A 9475-nucleotide genomic window follows, 5' to 3' on the forward strand; every position below is an offset into this window, starting at 1 on the left:
TCGGCTTTTCCATAAGTATCTAGCAAGTCAAGAGGTGCTTTTTTCACAGCTTTAAAGCGAGTGTTTCACTGTTCGGCGAATGTCCGTATTATTATCATTTTGTTTTGTTTTGTTTTTTGCTTTTTTCTTTTTTTCTTGGTATAAATTAAATGTTGTTATTCTTGTCGTTATTTATTTGACTATACACGATTTTTTTCATTTTTTCTCATTTTTTTTTTTTCATATTTCATTGTTTACAAACCAATCGTAAGCAAGTTGCCTAATTTCGCGTGCAAATGGCCGTACAATCATTAACCGTACAATAAATCGTACGGGTCAAAACTAAATTCGACGGTTGTCAGCGTCGGTGAAATCCACTGAAATCTTCTGAGAATTTTGGTCATCCGTCATTCTGCCACGACTATCTATAGCTGGTTTTCACATGACGTCACCAAAATTCGAACTACAAAAATTTTGATCTTCCAGAGATTTAACTTAAATGATGTATAAGAGCAGCTGAAAACTAATATTCATAGAAATTTTCGCTCCGAATGAGTTCTTGGTTTTGTGATACACTACGTTTGAATTTCTAAGCCTTTGCGTGACGCGGCATTTACATGACGGCCCAGAGAGCTGTCATGATGGTTAAAAAAGTGACTTATTTCGGGGAACTTGGCTATCTGAACAATTCATGCCTTAGAAAAAGTATCATTTTAATGTTTTAGAGTTCCTCGAGGGATAAATTCACGCTTTTGTGGCAAAACTCAGTGACAGATGTTTCTGTTAGTTTCCGGCCGTCATGCTGGTGCCCATACGGATGGGCACCAACATGGCGTCTCCATACAAACCTCTATAAAGTTGGGTAAAAAATTTCCCCGCATATTTCGCATAAGAAAAATTGCTGTGAGCAGAATTTTGGCGAGAGTCTTTGCATATTTACCTTCTTTCATTTCCCAGATTCTGGACTGTATCTATCGACCGGTTTTGATTTTTATTTTGATCTACTTTGAATTGCGTGACACTGAAAACCAGCAATAGCGTGACATAATGAGCCAGACGTTCTTAGCAACCAACAAGCAGCTATTTCTCAGAAAGAAATATTGTTTCGTTTCCGCAAAGATACTCAAAGTCTGAGAAAGGCCGGGGGTTTGATATCTTGTGCATGAGAAGTCCAGGGGTGAGGGGGATATGTGCTAATGCGCCGCTTTGCACCGCACTGATCTGCTCAGTTGTTAGAGCCTGGGGTTTTTCGTCTAGGTGACGTTTAGTACTAGGAGCCATAATCGGGGACGGAGACCGTAAGTGCGCGCCATTTCTAGTATTGGGGCTGCCCCCATGATATGGGACAATTTTTCTATTTTTAGGACAAATTGCGCCATCGCCTGCGGAACACATGCGTACATGCTGCGAGGATTTTTGCGGATGTCGCGCGGGGGAAATGGCGTCCGAAATTCCCGAACTTTTTCATGTTTTTTGCCCAAAACTCAACGCGTTTACGTCTGTTGGAATTTTGCGTAAATATTTTCGTCGTAAGCTGCTCCAGTTGGAGTGAAGTAAGACAGTGTCGAATGTAGGTATGTTCCGCTTTAAGCTTATATATATCGCTGACCAAGTTGTGTTCCGATGCTTCTTTTACATGAGCTGTACCGTTACTCCACTGTAAATTTCACATATGTTGAAGATTAACAGCTTTTCCATAACACAGCAAAACACTAGCTGGATATATTTAGATATAGCAGAGTTTCAGGACTTCATAGTTTCCTAGGTCCTCTTACCACACGCTTGCGAGGAATTTGCCAGTCTATCGCGACCGAAAAGTAAAACAAAACAATTGCTAGTTTGAGTTTCGCCCGAATTGTAAGCAACGCTTGATGTTTCACCAAGGCCCAGCAACTTTACGTCGGTAGATACTGCTCAGTTTTATTCGTGTAAAAATCCAGTAAACTGTCTTTTGTCGATGAATGAGAGCGTCCGCCGATGCGTGTTTTGTACAGTCAGTAAACATGACAAATTGCACTTTCGTGTGAAAACGTACATCGAACTCAAACAATAACTCCATAGTTTTTAAACATGTTTAAGATTGATAAATGTTTGAGAATATAAAGCTAAGCTGAAAATATGTGAATAAAGCAGAAATAATAAGCAAAGTTACGATGACGCTTACTTTAATCAACTTCGAATAACGATTTCGATTTTGTTGATCGAGTTATCAAAACTCCTTGTCTATTTCAATTTTCGCAGTGTAAAATTTCACTCTGTTGAAGAAACACACATGATGTTAGTGGCCTTTTTGCGTTCGTGAAATTTGTCGCAGCATCTCAGCACAAAAGATAACAAAACAAATCTTTCTCAAGATTTGTTGACAATTGAAAACACCGACTCGGACTTGAAAGTGCACGAGCTGCACTATGCAAATGAGCTAGTTGTACGCGACAGACTTTCCTTTCAAAAACTTTTGCAAACTCGCCAAACAAGCAGAAACAATAAGAAACCATCAAAACTGGTTTTGGTTATGATTAAGCATTGTCTGAGAAACTCACAAATTAACTCGATACCAGAGTAGAGAGTTTTCTTGCTACATTCTTGTGAGGAGAGAAAATTAGATAGTTAAGTACGTTTTACATATTCGCTTTCGCTGTCGGAAGATATAGAAATCCAACATAAATATATTTGTTTTAGTTCGTTTTGCATTTCAAAGTTACAGGTTACTGTTCCAGTTCATTGACCGTAACAGAAACCTGCTAGTTTGTTGTAGGATCATAACTGTAATATATAGATTTAGCCAAGCCTAAAAGCGGAGCTCGTCAGTTATTTTTTGGAATGTTGTTACTGATGAAAATAATCCAACATGTACATGTATGTGAAGTAAACTGCGAGCGATTTTATACTTTCAGCCCGAACTAGGATCACATCAGCAGATCGAGGTGTAAGATGGTGTAATGATGAAAACAGAGCCATGATTTCAAGCATTTCAGGGGAGCCACCAATAATGTTGATCACATAACAGAACTGTCTTCTGTGCTTTTTGGTGACATTTCCTGTTCTTTCTTATTGAGAAAGACATGAAATTGTTATTAATCATTATATTCTTTCTTAGTTAACAATTGGGACTCCTGCACAAAAGAAGTTTATTTACACATTTTTTGTTGTTGTGGGGTATGACTGAAATGTAGTGGCTACAATATATTCAGTCCCCAAATTTCTACCAAATGAAATCTCACAAAAATACCAAAGTAGTATACACATGTAAAAAGTTAAAAAGTTTTGTTTTCTAACTTGATCCCCAAAGACAGTTAGCTATCTTCATTTTTGTATGGCATCTCCTCCTGCTAAAAGGGTTTGCACCATCTCTTAAAGTATAAGTATAAGCAAAATCACTCTGGCATGAACGATAAATATGATACTTTGTTGCTGATCATGAATACTTGCATAGGCTTCTGATAATAATTTTACTATTCAATTCCAATGTGATTTGTTCTTTTTCTCGAATGAGATTGTGGACTACAGGAGCTGTTATTGGGTTCCATTAATTAATTTTGCTCATAATGATTAAATTATACCAAGAATTATAAGTACATGTAAGCTATAAGTAAGTTATATTATGTACGTGTATTTTGTCTGCACTACACAACCAAACGCACTCAAAGATTATGAGGCATAGGTACATTTGTCAGCATATCAAAGATATGTTTAGATTGACACATCAATTAAAGATAATTTATAGCAAAATGGATAAACAATACATCAATATCCTGCATGCACCAAAGCTGGAGATGGGGTTATAAGGCAGTCATTTAAACAACTGATTGAAATAATTTATAAATTAGAGAACACTATTTGCACAACACTAGGGAACAAATTAACCTTATTGAACGTTGCGAATGGCAAGGCTGTCAGTAGAATGTCACAAATTTCTCAACTCTTTCTTTCTACAAAAATACTAATCCTGCAACTTTGCTTAAGACCCAGTTCTCCATTTCGTGTTGGCAAAATATTAATTTATGCCATGCCCAATGCCAGTTATCACAAAATTGATTTAAGAGCAACATAAACCAAGCACAATAAATATCATTTTTAAGCCAAAAAAGCAATTATTTGAATAAACCATGACATGATGAGTAAATTGTCTCCAAGAAAAACTGATTAATTTAACAGACACTTTAAATAATTAGTTAATACATGTATCATAGGTGTTTCTTAATAATGTAATACAGTTTATCTGTCACAATGTTGCAGCTACAGCTGTATGATATTACTACACACAGTATGGGTTGCAGAACTCAACTTCCAAGTCAGTTTGTTCAATGAACTTTGTGCAGAAATTATTATGGCATCAAGTTGTCTGTGAATATAGAGAAACCAAACAAAGCATTACAATCTTAAGTAATAAATTATTGAACTCTTTTACATGTATGTACAATGTATATTCCATTAATATTGGGGATCTCTCAGAAGCTACATCTATGATGATTTAATTTGCTCCCAGTGCATTTTTTAATGGAACTTTTCACACATTAATATCTCTGTTATGACAGCGGTCTCTGTGTTCTATAACAATTAGTACACAAGAAAAATACACTCAGTAAAATATTGTTTACAATAAAAATCAATCCCTATAAGCAATCATAAGGACCTTCAATTTATATGTCTTTAGAAATATCTCACCTGGCCATGGTTGCTTTGAAAATCTTTGCTGTTTTAATCCAGGTTGCCCATGTGTACACTGTTCATATATTGACTGACAGGAACAGGGATGTAATCATACTGTATATCGCTGCTACTTGAACACCACTGAACATACAAAGACATATCAATTATAATTTATAACCAACAGATGACATTCCTTTCATTGATATACAGTGTCCTTCATTACTAGTTGTTTACTGAGTGTCTACAGTAGTGAATCAAATGCTAGGGGGATGGCACCAAAACTTTCACAGTGGCAGGCTCTGTCCTGAGATGCAAAGCAAACATATATAACTGTTATGAACTTGGCGACTTGCTTTTGAGCGCACATGCAATTTGCTTTAAACAAGAAACTGGAACATTGCAGTACAACAATGTGCATGTAGTCCCAATCAAAGGGCCATCCAGGCTGTTTGGTTGTACATATAACTGAAAATCAGACTTTGTCAGGATAAATACTGATGTTCTTACTGACTTAATCTGAGTGGGCAGTTCCAGAAGATATTCACATGCAATGTCTGAGAAATCATTAATTACAAAATATGCTTTAAGAAATATCTTACCTGGTAAGGCCAACTTTCAGAAAGTTTCGTAATCTAGACTGGCTGGCCAGTTCATACATTTGACAAGTTCATAACAGTTAAATTTGTGCGCTTCAACATCACATTACAATGTACATGTAGTAGCGTTGGTCAACTGAAAACAGCATAATTTGGTTAATTAATTTACACTGTACAATATTTGGTTATATATTGGTGTATATCGTTGCACACCAACAGATGACTATTAAAATTAATTTACAGAACATATTGGCAGCTAAATCATAACAAGTGAAAAATTGAGCATGAGCCATTTACATGTACATGTAACAGCCCTCACCTCAGAACTGTCATAGATATAATATATTTTCAAACTCGCTGAAATTTCAGATTATTCAATATTAACATGCACGTACATCTTTAACAGTGTGTTTGCTTTACATTCACTTAACACACAACCGGTATCCACCATAGGCAGACTTTTAAGTTTGCCTTTGAAAATAAATTGCATCATCTAATGCATCTTTCATTACCTATTCTTGTGACGAAATGACACAAAATCCAAGTACAAGAAGTCATAAACATAAAACTAACTTAATTACCTGGTAATGCTTACAGCACCTCTTACTGTCTGCATATGCCGTCCATAAACTGGTACTGCCTGGACAATACTCATTATTTTTCTGATCACATCTTTTAAAATGTCACTGTTATATAATTTGTCCTGAAAAGGCAAATGCATGAAATGTTATGCCTTTGGCACTCACCACATACCTTTACATGATGTACAATGTACACCAAGTCATGATCGACATTCACAATTCTTTTTACTTTCATTGTAACTTTTTTTGTAACTTTTTGCGGTGTCATTTTCCCACACTTGAAGACAGGACTTCCACATTAGGTGGTAATTCTCTATGAATTCACAGGGAGTGATAACAATTAAATGGTGACTAACTTTAGCAAAGGAGGCATTCAAATGTCAGATTTTAGCGTTAACTTTCTTCGACGAGCAAAAAAGTAAAGCACAACAAAGAAAACAGTCAGTGACATTCGGTTAATAAGTTAGTCAATCAAAAAATTAGTGTGAAAAAGAGAGCAGAGAGAGAGAGTGGAGCGAGGAATGCACTCTCACCAACTAAATTTTGAATGTACATAAGTAAAAGTTATTTTTATTACCGAGAAATGGTCAGGGCATGGACTTCTATGCCCTTAATTTTTTCTACGTATGTAAATGTCATTTTCACTGTTCAAGTTACCGAGCACAGCTCTAAGCATTTTTTTTAATTAGTACTATCTCACTGTTATGGAACATTTCCATAAGTGTAAATACCACACTAGGGAATAACATCTCATTAGGAAAATAGGGGCCATGTACCCCCAACCAAAAACAGTGGCACTAATAAAATGAAATAGCAAATCAAAATCGAAGTAGAGCTTTACTCGCCGACAGGGTTTACATGCATAATCGTCTACTCGACATTTCGACTACAAGCATTTCACCAAACCGAACTAACTCAGGACAACAACAAAATAAAACGAGGAAATCTACATTATAAACACAATATGCATATCATTACAGCTGAGTATCAAACAGCAAATCCCTTCTCAATGAAGGATGACTGAATGAAAGAAAGGATGAAGAAAATTCGTTTAAGCTTGCAGTGTTAAAGTTTAACAATTATTCACGCCTAAGCATAGATTTGAATATCACAGTGTGTATTTTTGCCGACGGCTAAATTTAGCTTTGCAGTCATTTTATCGGCGGTAGCTTTACCAGTCTTCAACCAAATTAACCTGGAAATTCCTCCCAAGCATTTCGTCAAACCGAATAAATTGAACTAACAAAACGAGGAAATACTTTGTAATCACAAGATGTAAATATTCACATAGGTACGTCAAAAGTAAATTTTGCAAATCCTGTTCGCTTCGGCTTAAAATGGTTTGTTGTTGAAATTTTTGTAGTCTAGGAAGCGGTTGTGCCAATTAACACAGAGAAAACTTCAAAACTCGCCCGGTAGTGTTTACAAATACAGATTTTTTTTTTTAAACGTGACGACGAAACTCGAGACAAAACTTGATTTGTTTACAATATGCAACTTACAACCTCGATCCCACAAAACCACTCAAGTGTTATTGTTATGAGCGAAATTAAACCTATGTAATTTACAAAATGCCTCACAGCATGGCTTCAAATAAGGAAGACTTTAAAAAAGGATTCCTACTGAAAATAAGCTTATCTCGCCAAGGCAACTTCATAATTTCCATAGCAAACGCCACAACAAACGTCGCTGACCTCAAGTTGGCAATTCACTTCGGCCAGTGCAAATCTTCCAGGCAGAAACTTGCTGCAAAAGTTGTGAAGACTGAACGGAACTGATCTAATCTTTTCGATAGATCAACGAATCAACCACTTTTTTCCGCTGTGTTTTCTGTTTTACACTAAACACACAGTTCTCTAGTTCGTCACCTGATTTTAATCATGTGACTTTTCTTGCTCGGCTGCACAGCATCTCGACGCGCGAATTAATTGAGCGGTTCTACAGTCGTCGGGTATTTCGTCTCCTTTCTATAGTCCTCGTTACCTTTGCTTCACGGCATTGTTCCGTATTATTTCATCCCCTTTCTCTAGTCCTTGACTCGCTATAATTAACGGCAGTGTTCAGTACTGTTTCACCTCCTTCCCCAGCGCTGGCCCGCTCTCTTTCACGATCTTCTTCGCTACTTCTTTGCTACTTCTTTGCCTGTAATTTCTTGCATTCCGTTTCTGTTTTATGCTTCAGTGCAACCCCATCTTAAAAACGTTAGATCAACCTCCGCTATTATTTGTTGATATGGCAAATAGAAATGAGTTTTCTTTTCTTTAAAAATCCCGCCAAAAAAAGATGGCATTCCTCGGTTCCACCGTTTGCGCTACCGCCAGGCTCCTCTCCCCCTCCCCCAGAGTCTGTACGGACGGCGTTCGCTCGCTCGCTCGCTCGTACGGTGACGTCATAACCAAATTTTCTCGGCTTGATGGGTTTACCAAAATTTCTAAGGTATGGGGCTCTGCTCGCGCGCCTTCGGCGCGCGGGAGCTCCGCTAATAAGCGTTGAACTGTAATTGCTACCTGCGATAGTCTTTTGTTAAACTGTTGTCTACCTGTATTGTTTTGAAAGTTATTAATGTTGTAAACGATGAATTCCGTTATAGCCAATCGAGCTTTCTCAAATGTCTTAGATAATGTCTAGCTAAGAATTTTCAATAGCTTTACGTAATCCTTTAGAATTGTGCTTTCGGCTTAAATAGTCGTGCCTTGTAAAAGATTCTTTGGTTACATTCTGGTTGCATTCCGGTTATGTTCCGGTTGTATTCTGCTTGTGTTCTTGGATTAAAACGATATCGTTGGACCTAAGTTCTGACTGCTGTTGACGTCTCTCAAGGTAATTTCCTGTAACAGATCCGGTACTGATCCCCGCAGCAAGAGAGTTTCCCAGGTTTTTACAGAAGTGTTTTCCCAGGAAAAAAAAACCTATTATCACATTCTTAAGTCAAAACAAACGCAAGAGCATATACGCGTAAGCTTACAACTAGCGCGAGTAGATCTTATTATTCATTCCCAGCGCGAGATTGAAGTCTTGTTTTCGACCCCGAAAAACCCACCTTTTCCGTTAGCTCAGAGCATAAAAATACATTTAAGAGACCTGGTTCTTATTCCCTGCCTTATTCCCCGCCTTATTCCCTGCCTTATTCCCTGCCATCGCTTTGAAAAATCTGCAAGAGAACCTCGCAACTCTCACCATTTGATCACGCAACGTGACAACATCCACGCGAGAAGCCCCGACACGTGCGTGGATCCGCGCGGATATATGACGACAGGATGGGGCAATTTGTTCTAAAAATAGAAAAACTGTCCCATATCGTAGGTGCGCGCGGATCCCAAGGCTTAAGGTCTCCGTCCCCGATTATGGCTCCTGTTAGTACTTAACCTATTGTAAAAGAGCAAGGGCTAATTAATTTAAGTTGTCTACACATGTATCAGTTATTACAGTCAACGCGCTTCGAAATGTATTTGCTTGTGAAACTTCACTTTGACTCTGCCCTAGGGGAGGGGGGGGGGTGCTCCCTTACATCGGCTATATAGGTATGTCCAGCGTCAGAGGGACATGTTTTTTTTTAAAGACATTTTAGTCAGAAGTAGAGTATCGATTTTGGTCCTTTTTGTCTCAAACTGGATAGGGTTTTTGCACTCTAGTCTTGAATTAGGTATGTTTCTTAGAAGAAGCTACTTT

The 9475-nt window shown here is 37.6% G+C and overlaps 1 long non-coding RNA gene across 1 annotated transcript; it reads right to left on the minus strand.

Annotated features, from left to right (window-relative positions):
- Positions 1 to 3653: 3653 nt before the first annotated feature.
- LOC145494872 (uncharacterized) lies at positions 3654 to 6702 on the minus strand. The gene is made up of 3 exons (XR_014050329.1): positions 5807 to 6702; positions 4645 to 4770; positions 3654 to 4321 (listed from the first exon to the last, which is right to left on the minus strand). It is a non-coding gene; the product is annotated as an uncharacterized LOC145494872 (long non-coding RNA).
- Positions 6703 to 9475: the final 2773 nt, after the last annotated feature.

The sequence above is a fragment of the Orbicella franksi genome, chromosome 8 (assembly GCF_964199315.1).
Source record: "Orbicella franksi chromosome 8, jaOrbFran1.1, whole genome shotgun sequence".
NCBI classification, from domain to species: domain Eukaryota; kingdom Metazoa; phylum Cnidaria; class Anthozoa; order Scleractinia; family Merulinidae; genus Orbicella; species Orbicella franksi.